This window comes from Pseudophryne corroboree, chromosome 2 (genome assembly GCF_028390025.1).
Source record: "Pseudophryne corroboree isolate aPseCor3 chromosome 2, aPseCor3.hap2, whole genome shotgun sequence".
NCBI lineage: Eukaryota > Metazoa > Chordata > Amphibia > Anura > Myobatrachidae > Pseudophryne > Pseudophryne corroboree.
The window spans coordinates 1,005,637,435-1,005,654,565 of record NC_086445.1 but is presented as its reverse complement, the minus strand read 5'-3'; the positions used below and the strand labels follow the sequence as shown (position 1 = coordinate 1,005,654,565).

The following is a 17,131-nucleotide window of genomic DNA, read 5'->3' as shown; positions in this document are numbered from 1 at the left end:
GAATAAATAAGCGTGGGGAGCACAGTGAGCCCGCAAGGTGCTCTTTTGCGCTTGCCCCGCTGCCGGCATTCCGGCGATCGGGATCCTGGCGCCGATCTGCTGGGCGCCGGGATTCCAAGCGCCGGTATATCGTAGTACACTAGTAAATTAGACCCCAAAGTTACAACTAATCAGCTACCAACTGTCATTTTTCAAACACAGCCTGTAACATGGCAGTTAGGAGCTGATTGGCTGGGACTTTAGGAGCTGATTGGCTGGGACTTTAGGAGCTGATTGGCTGGGACTTTATCTCCACCCACTTAGCACGTACTGTAGACCCCAGAGTTTGTTAGAGGGCAGGAAAGACAAAGCTCCAGAGATACGGATCAATCATTTATGGTGCTTCAGTGCAGTAGAACTGGATGGGGCAAGTTTGAGAAGACAGAAGGAGACAGCCTTGACACGTCTTCAGTGCCTGAGAAAGTAACTCCTGATGTGTACAGTAAATAGAGTTTATGGAAGGGTGGGTGTTACCTGCACAGACACCTGAAACACTTAAGACAATTGAAGCATCATAAAAAAAGAACCTTTTAACCTTTGACCGTGTGTATTGCTACAACCACAGTACAAGTGGAATAGTACTAGATGGTGGCAACAAAGAGTAAATACATTATAATACAAAAATCAAACATTGACGTTAATGTAAACACTACAATGACCAAATTCATATCACATTTTTAAATTCAAATGATGTCAATAGATTTCTGTCAGGCTATATTACAGCATACAGTATATACTTTATCTATGATGTACTAGTTTATAAGCTGTGGTAAATAAACAGTACTTCCAGTCTATAATATCATGTATTTCTAGAGTCAAATATGAAGCGATGGCGCCAGAGGTTATAGGTCATCAGCAGAGGGCAGCTTGGGACACAGACATCAATTATTTCTCCTGTTCCGCAGTCATTTCCTTTCCATGTGCGCCCACATTTATATCTACCTATGTATAACTGTGTGTGAGCCTAATGCAGACCTGGTCACTCCTCTGCGAATTTGCAGAGATTTACGATTGGATAGTGAGAGTGAAAATCCGCCCCGTGCAAGTCTACATACGCTGTGCGAAAAGCTTTGCACGCGCCGGTCAGCTGCAAATCCGTTTGCAACTCACTCACCATCTAATGATTTTTCCAGTCTGTGCATAGCCTAGGACTTACTCCTACAGTGTGATGAGAACAGGCTGATCGGGGCCGGAGCTGACGTCACACACCCTCCCTGAAAACGCTTGGGCACGCCGGTGTTTTTCCTGACACTCCCAGAAATCAACCAATTACCACCCACAAACGCCCACTTCCTGTCAATCACCCTGCGTACGCCTAGCGATCAAAAAAGACACTGAATTCTTTCACAGTTTGGCCTCACGCCAGCGCATTATGATCCGTACGCATGCGCAGTCGATCGATAATTGCCTGCCTTGCGAATTCGCACAACAGCGATCGGGTCTGAATCAGGTCCTATATTCATACATAAAATAGCAACCACACACCTTAGTGTGAGGTCAGAATAAGATTCCACTTGAGTGCTCCGCAGAAGAAGTAGTTCCTCATCTGAGGTGACATCATTCATAATTCGGTGACATAAATATTTGCAGGATATAACCTGGAATCAGACTTTGGGTTAGGGGGGGGGGGATACGTGCTGTCTGCAGGAGATCTACACAATATGAGCTGTCCTTACACTGTTCCACATGTATAAACAGCATTATTCTGCATACTCTTACATATTTTTGCAACAATTATGCAACATATTTAAATTAGACAAGATGAAGCTTGACGAGTGCTGTCAGTGTCACCATTTCCCAATACACAGAGAAATATTTACATTCTATTAGCTTATGGTTCTCTAGACATATACAGATTGTACCTGACATACTGAGCCCAGCGCCAGGTCAACCATGGGGGTGGATGGAATTACAGCTGCAGGCCTCTACATGTATATGACAGCATAATGATGACCAGCAGTCCACACTGTCAGCCATAAATAACAGGGATTATAACTGCATTCTATTTTCATCACAAAAATGTTAAACTTTTAAATACTTAGGGAGACACTGGGGATGGTACTGGCCACACCCACACTGCACTGACATGCCCACATGATACTGGCCACACCCACACTGCACTGACATGCCCACATGATACTGGCCACACCCACACTGCATTGACATGCCCACATGATACTGGCCACACCCACACTGCACTGACATGCCCACATGATACTGGCCACACCCACACTGCATTGACTTGCCCACATGTTACTGGCCACACCCACACTGCACTGTCACGCCCACATGATACTGGCCACTCCCACACTGCACTGACATGCCCACATGATACTGGCCACACCCACACTGCATTGACTTGCCCACATGTTACTGGCCACACCCACGCTGCACTGTCACGCCCACATGATACTGGCCACACCCACACTGCACTGACATGCCCACATGATACTGGCCACACCCAAACTTCATTGACTTGCCCACATGGTACTGCCACACCCACACTGCACTGTCACGCCCACATGGTACTGGCCACACCCACACTGCACTGACATGCCCACATGATTCTGGCCACACCCACACTGCATTGACTTGCCCACACCCACACTGCACTGTCACGCCCACATGGTACTGGCCACACCCACACTGCACTGACATGCCCACATGATACTGGCCACACCCACACTGCATTGACTTGCCCCCATGGTACTGCCACACCCACGCTGCACTGTCACGCCCACATGGTACTGGCCACATCCACACTGCACTGACACGCCCACATGGCACTGGCCACACCCACAAAGGACTGGTCACACCTCCGCCACTTCCCACAATAGGCCCTTGGTCATTTTGAGCCCAAGGGCCATGCAGCCCTTAAACCATCCATGACCGAGCCTACGCTTTGCTAGCACAGAGCAACTGATACCAATACCCACAAAAATACTATATACTGTGCAACGTACCATTGAGTATTAATGACAGCCTAGTCTTTTTGGGAATGCTTCCAGCCCGCAGGACCTCTTACAATTACTGTATACATTGACAGGTAACAGCGTCCAGCAGGTCATTAAAGACACGTTGACTCAAATATCTCTGTTTAAGTACATATCCACTGATTGTTATCAGGATGGTTTGGAAAATGTTTTATAAATTTGCCAATGCTTTATGGTTGAAAACAAGATATAATATCGCTTTGTATGTGTTTTTCTGTGAACCGCAACATTGTTGCAACTGTCTAAACAAGGTAATAGTAGCCATAGCTGACTGCCATGTTATATTGGGGCAAATGTATTAAGCCTGGAGAAGTGATAAACCAGTGATAAGTGGAAGGTGATAACGCACCAGCCAATCAGCTCCTAACTGTAAATTTACATATTGGAGCTGATTGGCTGGTGCGTTATCACCTTGCACTTATCACTGGTTTATCACTTCTCCAGTGTTAATACATCTGCCCCACTGTAAGATAAGACAGGGGAGGGAGAGACTAATATCTTCTTCAGACTGAACTGATACATGTCTTAAGGGCCGCATACACTAGAGCGATTATGCCCGATTTCAGCCCAATGTCTCCAGTCCGATCCGATCCGATGTTCGTTCCCGTGAGCATCGGATCGGATCTTCCAGATTGAATGTGCTGCACATTCAATCAGGTCCGACCTGGGGGCATGGCTGGGATCGCCCAGGATACATCGGATGCAGAAGGACAGCATAAGATGTATCTTGGCCAATCCTGCCCCCCGGGAGGCTGCCGGGGTGATCGCCTGCAATCGCCTCCGACATGCGGTCGGATAAGTGTATGGGGCCCTTAAGAGCTGTTCTGTCCAATGGTGCCGTGCCTGGTGCTGTTTACATGTTATAAGCACATTCTATCATACAATGATGGTAAGCTGTCACAGTCATAGCAAGTAGCACACCAAACTCTGTCACACATATGTACTAAGCCTTGGAGAGAGATAAAGTACCGGCCAATTAGCTTCTAACTGCCGTGTTACAGGCTATGTTTGAAAGAAAAAAAAGACAGAGCTGATTGGCTGGTACTTTATCTCTCTCCAAGGCTTAGTACATAGAACCCTCTGCCACTAATCTACAAGTATTGAGAACAAACATACAGTATGATACATGCTATAGCCGGTATCCGGTCTCTAGGTCGACCGCTATTGGTCGACAGTAACTAGGACGACAGGGTTTCTAGGTCGACAGGGTCCCTAGGTTAACAGGGCTAGGTCGACAGGTCAAAAGGTCGACATTAGTTTTTCACAATTTTTTTCTTTTGTTGAACTTTTTCATACTTAACGATCCATGTGGACTACGATTGGGAACGGTAACCTGTGCCGAGCGCAACAGTAGCAGAGCGAGGCACCTTGCCCGAAGCTTGTGAGGGGACACGGTGCACTAATTGGGGTTCCTGGTCACTGTATGGAGAAAACAACACCCAAAAAAAACCTTTTGACCTAGAACATGTTGACCTAGAAACTCTGTCGACCTAAGACACGGTCAACCTACACACTGTCGACCTAGGTGTGGTCGACCTTCCATACCACACCCAGTACAGCCAAACCTGGTAAACACATAGATATATACAGAGTGTGTATAATATTTATATATATATATATATATATATATATAGTATACATTTAATTTGCCGGCTGGTCAGGATACAGACAGCTACCAATGCTGTGTGCCGGAATACCGGCGCTACAGGACTATTCCCATAGAGTGGGAATAGATAGAGTGGGAATAGATCCTGTGGCGAGTCACCGAGCCGCAGCGAGCCCAAAGGGGACTTTTTGCGCTCTCCCCACTGCCGGCATACTGGCGGCCAGGATACGCTGCTGGCAGGGCCGGTTCTAGCCCTTGTGGCACCCCGGGCGAAAATAGGGGCGTGGCTTCATAAAGGGGTGTGGTCAATGTGCCCCCAGCAGTATTGCCCCCGTTTGTGGCCCCAGTAGTATTGCCCCCGTTTGTGCCGCTTTAAAAAAAAAAGAAAAAAAAAATACTTACCGTCCCCGCTCCTGATTCCCGACCGCTGCTGCCCTCCATCTCTGGCCGCTGGCGCCGCTCCTCTGATCTATGTGAGAGATGTCATGACGTCTCTCCCATAGAACCGCATAGACACTAGAGGTCAATCATGACCCCTAGTGTCTAAGTGCCGCTCCCACAATGCAGTGCGGTGCGCGCTGACACTTCATCGCGCACCGCACAGCAGTACCGGCACTGGGGGGGGGGGCACCACAAGTAGCAGATCTTGTCACGGCGGCGGCGCCCTCCGGAAGGCGGCACCCCGGGCACAAATCCCATGTGCCCGTAGCAAGATCCGCTACTGGCTGCTGGTATATTGGCAGCCAGCATCCCTGCCACCGGTAAATCATACTGAACCCATATATACATACCCCACTACATTGCAGTCTTCATAAAACTTTTTTGTTTATACAATACTTTTCTTTAGGAGTCTTTTAAAGACTGAACCAGAGGATTAAACCTGCTTCATAGTTTTGGTAGGGGAAAGTGGAGGTCTTCTTTATAGACGGCAATGAACTTGCCTTTTATGATCTTCATCCTGTGCACCCCAAAAATACTGCAGGAAGTGGTGAGCAGAAATGCATGTATTTTTGCACATATGTGTGTATACTGTGTATATACTATATACCAGTGGTTCCTAAACTGGGTGCCGTGGCACCTTGGGGTGCCTCATGAAAGTTGCAGGGGTGCCCTGGGTTAGTTGTTCAGGACCAATTCAAATTATTCATGGTCAATGTAATAGATAAAACCAGTGCTGGTGGCTGCCAGTCATAAAATGTGGACAAACACAAGCAAATCTTGTCCCCAACACATAACTGACCCTAAACATGACATACAAACACAATTTACTGAAAAAGAAAATAAAAATTGAATTTCTCAAAAAGAAACTTTTGGTCTAGAAGTGCCATGAAAAAAATACTGATACTCTAGTCTAGGGCATCGTGATTCAAAAAACGTATGAGAATCTCTGCTGCTGTATATACATTCCATCAAGCAATGGAAGCTATAGACTTCCAGGAAAGCAGCCAGGCATGGCCTCCAAACTAGTGATTTCCACATCTAGCCATCATGTACACTGCAGATCATTTCACTTTATAGAACGCAGATATCTTTAGAAACAATGTAACCAAAAATCCACTTTACATCCATGAAAATTGGGAAAGTTCGGGCCTACTGACTCTAGAACAACTTCCCACATCTCTTCAGTAGACCCAAGCCCTCAGGGGAGCATATATCAAGCATGCATCCAAAGTGGAAACTTCCTACACAAAACAATTACTAGACATTCAGTGGCGCACCCAGGGGGGGTTTCCGAGTACCCAGAAACCCCCCCTCCACTAAAAAAAAAAAAAAAAAAAATATTTTTTTTTTTTTTTTAGCTGCATGATTATTATTAATGACTGTCTAGCGTCCTCTGCAGCCTGCTGTCTTCCTGGTGGCACTTGCAAGTGCAATAAAAGTATACTTTATTTTAATTATAGTACATATATATCCATGTGCCTACATACATACATACATATAAACACACACACACACACACATGATAGATATATATATATATATACATGTGTATATATATGTGTACTGTGTGTGTGTATATATATATATATATATATATATACACAGGTTGAGTATCCCTTATCCAAAATGCTTGGGACCAGAGGTATTTTGGATATCGGATTTTTCCGTATTTTGGAATAATTGCATCCCATAATGAGATATCATGGTGAAGGGACCCAAGTCTAAGCACAGAATGCATTTATGTTACATATACACCTTATACACACAGCCGGAAGGTAATTTTAGCCAATATTTTTTGTAACTTTGTGCATTGAACAAAGTGTATCTACATTCACACAATTCATTAATGTTTCATATACACCTTATACACACAGCCTGAAGGTCATTTAATACAATATTTTTAATAACTGTGTGTATTAAACAAAGTTTGTGTACATTGAGCCACCAGAAAACAAAGGTTCCACTATCTCACTCTCACTCAAAAAAGTCCGTATTTCGGAATATTCCGTATTTCGGAATATTTGAATATGGGATACTCAACCTGTATGTATGCATGTTTAATATGCTATGTATATGTGTATATGGGTTCACTACGATCTCCCGGCGGCCGGCATACCGGCGACCAGCATACCGGCGCCGGGAGCCCGGCCGCCGGCTTACCAACAGTGTGGCGAGCGCAAATGAGCCCCTTGCGGGCTCGCTGCGCTCGCCACGCTACGCGCGCCACACTATTCTATTCTCCCTCCAGGGGGGTCGTGGACCCCCACGAGGGAGAATAAGTGTCGGTATGCCGGCGGTCAGCCTCCCGGCGCCGGTATGCTGGTCGCCGGGAGCCCGACCGCCGGCATACTGAAGACCACCCGTGTATATGTATGTGTGTGTGTATGTATGTATATATATATATATATATATATATATGTGTGTGCAGATATATGTATATATATATATATATATATATGTGTAGATATATATATATATATATACACACACACACACACACACACACACACACACACACACACACACACACTAGTTTTACGGACCCAGCATATACTGGGTCACCTCAGTCCCCACCCCAGTGATTGGCTCCGCCCAGTTCTGGAAACCCCCCCATGCAAATCCTGCGTTTGCCACTGACATTAAAGTCCATACAGACAAACTGGTTCCCTAGACAGGTTTGGACGTTGTGTTTGGCCCGCAAGCTTCTAGTCTCACCATCCCGGCTTACAGTGACATGTTGGGGGGCTGTAAATTACATGTTCTAGTCACCAGTCTACACGCACACGTCTTTGGCTTTACCTGTGGGATTCTAGATGGACAATATCCGAGAACTTCTCATCTCCATCTACAACTGCTTTGTACAACTGTGTTAACTTTAGGATCAATGCTATAAGCAGGGAATTATCTGAGCTTTGTGCGGCACAAGAAGTATAACAGAAGTGTTAACAGTTCCTGCCTTAAGAAGCAAAAAGACCTAATCTCGTTTACTGCATATTGCTAATTAGGTATTAAAGTAGATGTTGCAATAGTGCTACACTGCACATATCCAGTGAGTCACCTATATTGTGTTATTTATATAATAGCAGGAAAAATAAATAATATTTAAATCATAACAGATACGGACAATACAAATGAACGTAATGAAGCAATAAGTGTCTGATAGCAATCAGTTATCCAGCCCCAGAGAAGTGACAAAGTCTAAATACAACCTGAGGATGAGCTTAGGTTACATGATTAGGATGTTTACATTCCACCACCCTATTCTCAGCCTTCTCTACTCAATATTTATTTTGCCGGTCCCACAAGTCTGTTAATGGGTGAAACAACTATAGAGGCATTGGCCCTCATTCCGAGTTGTTCGCTCGCTAGCCGCTTTTCGCAGCATTACACATGCTAAGCCGCCGCCCTCTGGGAGTGAATCTTAGCTTAGCAGAATTGCGAACGAAAGATTCGCAATATTGCGAAAAGATTTCTCTGTGCAGTTTCTGAGTAGCTCGAGACTTACTCTTCCAGTGCGATCAGTTCAGTGCTTGTCGTTCCTGGTTTGACGTCACAAACACACCCAGCGTTCGCCCAGACACTCCCCCGTTTCTTCAGCCACTCCCGCGTTTTTCCCTGAAACGCCAGCGTTTTTTCACACACTCCCATAAAACGGCCAGTTTCCGCCCAGAAACACCCACTTCCTGTCAATCACACTCCGATCACCAGAACGAAGAAAAAACCTCGTAATGCCGTGAGTAAAATACCAAACTTCTTAGCAAATTTACTTGGCGCAGTCGCACTGCGAACAGTGCGCATGCGCAATTAGCGGAAAATCGCTGCGATGCGAAGAAAATTACTGAGCGAACAACTCGGAATGAAGGCCATTATTACCACTGCAGTGTAATGTTACTTTGGCTAAAGAGGAACATTGGGCTTCTGACATTTCTTCATAATATTTCAACACTGATTTATTGCATGCATTCTTATGTAAGGATGTGTCAGGATGTGGCGGAATTGAGAAAATAACTGAAAGAAAACCTTCTACAATAATAGCACAAAGAATTCTGCAAAAACCAACTGAAAAGCAGATTCTGTCTGAAAGTATCATCTGCCACAGAAACTGTTGTCGTCAAATTACAGTAAAAAAGTCCTGTTGCTGCATATATATACATATATATCTATCACTATATATATATATATATATATATATATATATATATATATAGGATGTAGTCAGGATCCCAGCGGTCAGAATTCCGATGCCAGGATTCCAAAATCAGAATGCAGTCAGTGCCGCCACAGCTATTCCCATTCCTGGGTGTCCACGATACCCATGGAGTGGGAATAGAACCTGTGGTGAGAACAGCGAGCCCCCAAGGGGCTTTTTTGTGCTCGCCCCCTGCCGGCATTCTGGCGGTCGGGATGCCGGTGTCGGTAATCTGACCAACAGGATCCCAAATGCCAGAGTCCCGTACCCAACCCATAGATATATATATATATATATATACACACACACGTGTATATATATATATATATATATATATATAAAAGTATATATATGTGAGTGTGTATGTCTATACATACACACACACACACACACACACACACACACACACACACACACACACACGTATATAAGTGTGTGTGTGTGTATATATATATATATATATACACACACACGCACATATTTATGTATATAAGTGTGTGTGTGTGTAATATATATATATATATATATACAGTATATATATACACACACACACACAAACACATATATATGATGTATGTACAGTGTACGGTATGAATGTATGCATGTACATGCCTCTACCTACAACTGTATCTATATGTATATATGTGTGAGTTTGTTTCTACAGTATAAGCACTTGTCTTCCAATGCAGCAAACTGACTTCTTTCAGGCACCTTTTGCGATCCTTCTTATTTGTACCTGCAGGTCTAAGGTCTCCAGTTGTGTGACCTTTATGTCTGTACTGCAAACAGACTATTAGTTCTAACTACTTTTACATTTCACAACACTTTATAAAATGTTTCCCAACTTTCTCAGACACTGCATAGACGTAAATAAAAGGAGAGAGAACAGGTGTAGCGATGATCATGTTACAGGTATATGTTGTCCCTACAAACAGTCTTCATGAAATCACTGTTTACACTGTGTTAGAATGTTTTGTGTCACTTGTGAGAGTGTTATGTTGGTGTTATGTGTACAGTGCTGTAATACAGGAAGCCTCTGATAATAAGTCACAACAAGCCAATGTTTAAATGTAAGTGCTCAGCAGACTTGAAAACTTATGTAAAGTAATGACAAGTCTTACCTGACAGTGTACACAGCCCTCAGCAGAACTTAAGCCATGACTTGCACCAAATCCAGTAGAGGTGGCTCTGAGACTGCAGCTCCTCTCCTCACTCAGCCAGGAACAAGTCAGCTCAAGCCTGAGTAGTAAGTACCTGACTGTCTGAGCAGCAGTGCAGAAGGGCAGGGGAATGTGAGAAGTCTTCCAGTGATGTCACCAGCGGGGCTCACACACACACACACACACACACACACACACACACACACACACACACACACACACACACACACACACACACGGTAGCTTAACTTAATGAGTGACTAAATTAAGATGTAGGGAGAGTTGTATCAAGCCTTGGAGAGATAAAGTAGAGAAATTACGCAATTAGATGCTGTTTGATTTCTTTGGGTAACTTCATGTAATCTCTCTCCAAGTCTTGACACATCTCCCCCTTGGACAGACTCGTGGATTGTCTGCCTTTAATACGTTAAACTAGAAGGAGGCAAAAGGTAGAGTATCTGCGTCTGCTGTCGGAAATGTTTTGCACTATTGCACTACACAGCACTTATTTATGTTTTTTCTGTAAATCACGGTCCTGGTTTTTTGTTCGAGGTTTAGGTGAGACCCTTATGGGCCACCCTCTCCTCTAGTTGCCGAGGAACTCTCCTTTTGGGAAGGGTCAGAGGCTGTATCGATTCCCAGGGGGAAGCTTCGTCCAACCTTGGGGATACTCGAGGGTCCCTCTGCGCTTCGGCAAGGGGGGACCCACAGTCCCTTTTTTCCCTCAGTAGGCCTTTTGGCTCTGAGGGGTAGGGGAGTAACGGGGCCCTTCTACTTTTGGAGAGGGTCCAAGAACCTACGCACCCAGCACGTTTGGCACAGACACTGGGTGATGAAGCACCGCACCTCGGGCTTCAAGTGAAAAAAAATAAAAATAAAATACTGTTGGAAATGGAAGGACCACCGCGGAGAGGGAGATATCGTCTGCCGTCCCTACATAGTACATTCGAGGGGTGGTATTCATGTGACTGCCGGTCAGCTGACCGACAGTCACATGACCTCCTCCACCAGCCCGACGGGTCACTGTCCCGATGGTCGGCATGCCGACCAACAGGGACTATTTCCACTCGTGGGTGTCCACGACACCCATAGAGTGGGAATAGAACCCGTGGCGACCGCAGTGTGGCGAGCGCAGCGTGGCGAGCGCAGCGAGCCCGCAAGGGGCTTGCTGCACTCGCCCCTCCCCGCCGGGAACCCGGCGTCGGTATGCTGCCGGGATCCCGGCGTCGGTAAGCTGACCGGCGGTCAGGAGACCGCCGGTCAGCCGTACTACACCCCATTCGAGGGATCCTAAATATTTGTGGTATCCCCAATTAAAAGGGTGTTTTCGGGGAATGTCCTGCAAATATTATTTGCTAAATAGGCCCCTTAGTTTTCATAAAGATAGATTAAAATGCTTCCATTTTATTGCAATTTACAGCTCATATGTAGGGAGGCCAATCCCAGGATCGGGATCGGCGGGATCCCGGGATTTAGGCCCAAAAACGGCTGGGATTCAATCCCGGGATTGGAAGATCAGACGCTGCCCGGCTCCCTCCTCCTGTCTCCCCCTGCGCAGCGTGACCTGTGACTGTGAGGTCACGCTGCGCTTTCAGCAGCCGCCGAGCCGGAAAGTAGGGCTGTCTTCACCCGCCGCCTCCTCCCGGCTCACCCTGCACTCACCCGCCAGCTCCGCTGCACTCACCCGCCGGCTCCTCCTCACCCGCTACCTGGCTGTGCAGGTTTGTACGGGTTTTTTTATGCTTGCACGGCGGGAGGGGCGGGGCGTGGGGGGCGGCAGGACACAGTCTAAAGCCAATCCCAGGATTGACCATTTTTCAATCCCGATACCCGGGATTGAAAAAATGGCCCGGGATTGGCCTCCCTACTCATATGTGCTTCATTATCATTATTATTATTATTATTATTAATGGTGGGAATGAGGGGCTATGGGGGACTGTGGCCCTCACTCAGCATGGATTGCAATTGCAAAACTGCTCGCAGCAGCTTTGCAAATGCAGGGGGTCATTCAGACCTGAACGCAGCCGCGTGTATATACGTGCGTGACCCTACACCTCTCAGGATGCGGCCGCAAGGCGATTGACAGCGGTGGTCGTCGGGGGCGTTGACGCACCATTTCGCGGTCGGCCCGAACAGGGGAGTTCCAGGAGCATTTTCGGGGCAGCTGCGTGACGCCACATTCAGCCGCTCTGATTAAAATTAATGGCGGCAGACCGCCTGACAGAGCAGCCAGGTTAATCTGATGCGTCTGAATGTACTTTCGGATGAATTGGGAGAAGGAGCCACACATACTGAGCTGCCCCCAGCATCCATAGCAATACAAGCGCAGTAGGCGGAGTATACACACTTCCTTGCTGCATTTCCGATCGCAATGTTCATCTGCGATGGAAGCTGAGTCTAAGCTTACTCAAGCTTGCCATGAAATGATGGCTGGGGAGGCCAGGGAAACTGTGCGTCGTGATGCAGTTTCATGGCCTCGCCACTCCTGGAAATCGGGGCAACATGTCCTCCGCCCTCATCCCTCCCCACGAACGCCTCTGCCTGACAATCAGGTAGGCATTCGCGATCATGCGATGCGATCGCAGGACCCATTCCGCACATGCTCAAAATGGATCCTGTTCCTGCGCAGTTTCCCGATAATCGCAAAACTGCGCAGGCGATCCATCCTGAATAACCCCCTGTGTCTGTATTTTGCCAATGAGACCTGCCGAACGCACCTGGGCCATATTGTCCGCCTGCTGCATTTATAGGGGCTCAACCACATCCCAACAACACTTTATTCGGTTCATCTTTTCCATTTTCCTCCTAACACCGTCGTTAATGTATTCTCATCTATGTAATAAATGATGAAAGTGAGGGAACATCCGGGCTTGTCGTTGTAACATGTGTCACTGTTGTGTGCTTTAATATTTTTGCCACATTGGAAAAAATTCCACAAAGCAAGCGCTGTCATGAAACCGCGTGACACATGCCGCCTTGTTGACCATTCTCGGCTGTAGAGTCTTACACACAGTCAAGGGAGAAAATTATTTATCTACTACACACATACCTCCCAACTCTCCCGCTGGTGTGACATGGGGGGAGCCAGGGGCGGATTGGGATGGAAAACCAGCCCGGGAAATTTATGGAAGCAGCCCTAATGGGGGCGTGGTCTGATGAGGGGGTGGGGTCTGTTGAGGGGGATGGGATCCCTTTTCATAGGACCTGATTATATGCAATTGCGGCCTTCCTTGCGTCTTTTGCTGCAGTTGTGTCTGAGACCAGGGGCGGATTAGAAACTAAAAGTGGCCCAACATGAGGTATAACGTACCGTGTAGCCATGGCAGAGTTGCTGTACTGCAGAGGGGGGTAGCGCCACGTGACAACACACAAACAGGCCCCACAGACACGTCGGCCTACCAGGAATTTTCCTCGTGAGCCCTATAGCCAATCCGCCTCTCAGGGGAGCACACGCGCATAGCAGGTGAATAGATGCATCTACACAGAGCGGGAAGAGACTCTGGGGGAGGCGCAGCATCTCCAGGAGTGAGGGCACACCCCCAGAGTGATGAAAAGAGACGTGTCATAAGGCCACACCCATTCACACACAAGATCACACCCCCTTTTCGGGGTCCCACTTTCAGTAGCATAAATGGGTAGTGGTGACCAAATTAAGCCCACAAACTGTGCTGCGTGCTTGGTACAGGAACTGCTGTAGGGGTAAGGGACGGCTCCGTTGGTCTACCTGTAACACTTCTCCTCTCTGCCTACTATCACTGTGGCTGCATCTTCATAGCAGCGCAACTGCAGCTGCACATCAGCACTGAAAGAGAGGAGACTGTTCTACTCATCTCTCTCACTGTGCGATGTGTCGCTGCGGCTTCCCTGCTATACAGAAGCAGCCGCAGAGGTAGTGGGCAGAGAGAAGTGCTACAGATGGGGGTGACCGCTGAGCCAGCACCACCAACTGACCTGGGTAAGTAGTATCTGTGTCCCTGATAATGCACACCTGTAACCCTGCTGATGCCTTCAACTTGGCCCGTCTACAGTATGTTCTTCTTTGTAAAGACAGCTGCATTCATGCAATAGTATCCATGTGCTGTAATGACAAATTAAAAATGTTATCTTTTGTAAATACCTTTAAAGAACATTTTAACTAGAGGTGAGCAGAACTGAGCCCATCCGAACTAACCTAATCTGAGAGGATTCAGGCCCGGAAGCAAGATAAAAAAAAAATTCACACATTTCTTAGCAGTCATACACAGGATTAGAACCCATGACCTGTTACATGGTAGGCAGACACCTTACTGATCAAGTTATTTGTTCTTGTGTAGCAAAGTTGCAGATTCTAATTATATGAAGCTACTTATAACTGTCAATTCCAAAGCATTGCAACTAGGCAGATCTATGTATACACTACATAGATCTGCTCAATCACTCACAATGCTGATTACTTCTCTGACAATTATTTTACACATGTCATACCCAGGATTAAAACTCATGACCTGTTACACTGGAAGCAAGCTTCTTACTGATGGAACTATTTGCTCCTGTATAAGAAGCATGAGAATTCTAACTAAATGAAGTTACGTGTAATTTTCAGAGAAGTAACTTCATATAATTAGAATTCTCATACTTCCTATACAGGAGCAAATAACTCCATCAGTAAGGTGCCTGCTTCCTGTATAATAGGTCTTGGGTTCTAAACCTGGGTATGACACTTTTAAAATGTGACTTGAAAGTGCAGGAACTAGCGGGGGTGGGGAGTCGGTCACAGAAGAGATAGTGGCGTCTGTCAATTAATTGAATTGAATGGTGTTGCTGAACATGGAACGGGAGGAGAGGTGCTCCCCTACAGAGCCGGCGCCCGGCGGCAGCCGACGCCATTGCCTCCCACCATAGGCGGTCAGTAATGCAGTCCTGACAGGGTGCAGCGCAGAGGGGACAGTAATCAGCCTGCTCGGCGATCGCTGCATCAGGCATGTGAGATCAGGGTGCCATACATTAGGGGGTGCCTGTGCGCACCAGGCACCCCCCCTGCGCACACCTATGCCTCCCACAGTTACGCCTCTGGTCGGATCTCAGATCTTGTGGGTTTTGGATTTGGCGCCATTTTCAAAGTCCAACTGAAATCCATGGGCTGACCACTGACTGGCTGAGAGAGCCAGTGGCGGAACTGTGGGAGGCAGTGAAGTCGGCTGCCGCCGGGCTCCTGGCCACAAGGGGGCACATCTCCTCCCCTGCCTGACGATCGCTTGCTGCTATTGCAGACGGAGGAGCTGTGTCAGTGACACGGAAGCTGCCTCCTGTGTATACACTGGCACTGGCTGCAGCTAGGGGGAGCTCCAGAGCGCAGCTCCTCCCGAGCCCTGCCAGTTAAGCAAGCCAGCCTGGAGAAGCTCTCTGTTCCTCTCTCAGTCTGATGGTAGCCAAAGGTAGGCACTGTGTGGGGGGTGGGGGAGAGGTGTAGTTGGGGGTGCTGGGGGGGCTTTAATACATTTTGGAAGCGCTGTGTTTTGTGTGTGCATGTTTTTAAGTGAGGTGTGTGTGTGTGTTTTTAAGGAAAGTTGTGTGTTCAAGTAAAAGAGGCATGTGTGTGAGAGGCATGTGTGTGTGTGAGTGGCATGTATGTGAGAGGCATGTGTGTGTGTGTGAGAGGCATGTGTGTGTGTAAGTGAGTGGCATGTGTGTGAGAGGCATGTGTGTGTGTGTGTGTGTGTGTGTGTAAGTGAGTGGCATGTGTGTGGGAGGTGTGTGAGAGGTGTGTGTGTGTGTGTGTGTGTGTGTGTGTGTGTGTGTGTGTGTGTGTGTGTGTGTAAGTGAGAGGTATGTGTGTGAGAGGCAAGGATTAAAGGAGGCACACACCTGGTCTGGGTACACGCTACCTTACAAATATATGGAGGGGTGTCTGTTTCTGAATGTGTGTGTGTGTGAGGCATGTGTGTGTGTAAGTGAAAGCGGCGTGTGTGTTTTTAAGTGGAGGTGTGTGTGTGTGTGTGAATGCGGCGTGTGTGTGTTTTTAAGTGAAGGAGGCGTGTGTGTGTGTGGAAGAGGCATGTGTGTTTTTAAGTGAAAGCAGCGTGTGTTTTTAAGTGAATAAGGCGTTTGTGTATTTTTTTATATATATCTAGTGTTCACGCTAGGTGTCTTTCACAGGGCGCTGCGCCCTGCCCCTTTATTAGACAGCTGAATCCCGCCCGGCCCATTTTTGTGCGCCCTGCCGCCCCGCCGTTTGGTGCCCGCCGGACCTCACCACGCCGCCGGACCCAGCTGTGCGCCGCCCGACCGGGTAAGCACATGAGAGTCCCCCACGGCCCGCCCCGCCCGTCCATAGCTGTCAGCCGCCGCTGTCTCAGCCTTGCGCTGACACAGTGACTGACAGCATCTCCCCTCCTCTGCGAGCAGACTATAGGTCTGCTCATGATCTGGTGTGACAGGAGGGCTGGGTTTGCCTCTCCCGCCGAGGCAATCACAGCCCTCCTGTGTATGAATGTTTAAAAGGACTCGGAGACGCCAGGGAGGATCAACAGGTCGCCATCTTTAATGCAGGTCCGCAAGTGTGGCGGTGATCAGCGCTCCCCCTCTGTGTCCTGGGCTAAATTTACCTTGTAAGTACTACAGTTGTAAACTTCAATCTCAGTGCTCTCTACCTGGTGCTCTCTACCTGGTGCAATGTGTCTCGGTGCTCTCTACCTGGTGCTCTCTACCTGGTGCAATGTGTCTC

The 17,131-nt window shown here is 47.4% G+C and overlaps 1 protein-coding gene across 1 annotated transcript in view; it reads right to left on the bottom strand.

The window, feature by feature from the left end:
• Nucleotides 1-10,526, bottom strand: part of KCNJ15 (potassium inwardly rectifying channel subfamily J member 15) — a 79,180-nt gene extending 68,654 nt beyond the window's left edge. The window contains exon 1 of the mRNA XM_063956570.1: nucleotides 10,390-10,526. The gene's annotated coding sequence lies outside the window, so the exon portion shown is untranslated. The remainder of the gene's footprint in view (nucleotides 1-10,389) is intronic.
• Between the last annotated feature and the right edge of the window lie 6,605 nt (nucleotides 10,527-17,131).